We start from the raw sequence: 1,457 nt of genomic DNA on the forward strand, positions 1-1,457 counted from the left end.
ATTAATGTGTGAGTTATGGAATGTGTTTAATCTTTAATGATTTTACATGCGTGATGAGAGGCAGCTTTCTTTTAGACTTACTCTATTTGATGCAGTTATCATGTTTGCCTGTTTATGTCTACTTATGTTGTTTTATTTAATCGGTAGTGTATGAAGTGGAATCGGACTCTCATATACCGAATTTGTGTTTTAGATACCGGATTCACACTTATCGTATTTGACAATTGCTCATCGTATTTGGCAGTGCAACTCACCGTATTTGACAGTGCAACTTACCGTATATGACAGTTTACTGTATTTTCAGGTGAAACTCACTATATTTGCACAAAAATTTCCATAAAGTGTTTTTATTCATACACTAACTAAAAATAACACAAATTTTTTCACTTACTAATAGAAATACCATATATGTGAAATTTATTTTTCACACATATAACGAATTAAAAAAAAAAGTTTATTTTATTTATCTATTTCTAACATAAATTTCAAGTATGTTGCAAAATAAATAAATAAATAAATCTGAAAAATTGTAAACTAAATAAATAGCAGATATAATTTCAACCCGAAGCCTGTGTAAATACAATTTTTTAAAGACAAATTCGCCCTCTCACCGTGGTTTTAGAGGTTTAGTTCGAGCGCCTGTCTCTCAGGATACAACGGTAACCAGCAGAATCCGAACACCGCGATTCTACTCCGATGAACTGAGCGAGTGTTCGAACAATGTCACCTTACTGAAATGAGACGGAACAAAACAGAAAATAGGCTGGAAATTGTAGACGAAAACTTCAGTGTGTGAACTGCTAGAAATTGAGTGAATTATATAAACTGAATCTAACCATTAGTTTCTGTATTAACCATTGTAGTTTTTGGAGTGACCATTGGAGTTTTAGGAGTTTCAGACACTCAAAAGTCATTTGGAAAAACCAAAAAATAAAAATAAAAATTGCTAAATGCAGACAATCCAAACTGGCCAATTTTTGCTTCGTTCGGTCCGACATTCATGTATGCAGGTCACGTCCGCACTCAAGTTCAAGGTTCGAAGGCTATTTCCGTTCGTGATTTGCACACTTCCTGCGCACGCACGTGGAGAGAACCTCTATGCTACACATGATCACACCATTCTAATGCATAACCACATATAAAGTGGTTTTGATTTCAATGTTTTTCCTATGTGGGACAAAGTTTTCCCACAACATAGACCGTTTCCAACGGTCCACTTTAGACTTCAATTTCTCATTCACCCAAACTTTATTTTTGGCAAATAAATACATGATTTCGATGTTCTCACGGAAAAGAACACACATCAACTTTGATATTTAAAATAGGACCAACGGGTCCCACTGAAAATTGTGCCAAAAGTGAGCCAATTCACTCAGTTTTTCAACAATTTATTCATACGTCATTTCGTATTTAGCGACTAATATTGCTTGTTGTTTCTATGGTAGACGATGAGTGCG

This window comes from Olea europaea, chromosome 4, assembly GCF_002742605.1.
Source record: "Olea europaea var. sylvestris chromosome 4, O_europaea_v1, whole genome shotgun sequence".
NCBI lineage: Eukaryota > Viridiplantae > Streptophyta > Magnoliopsida > Lamiales > Oleaceae > Olea > Olea europaea.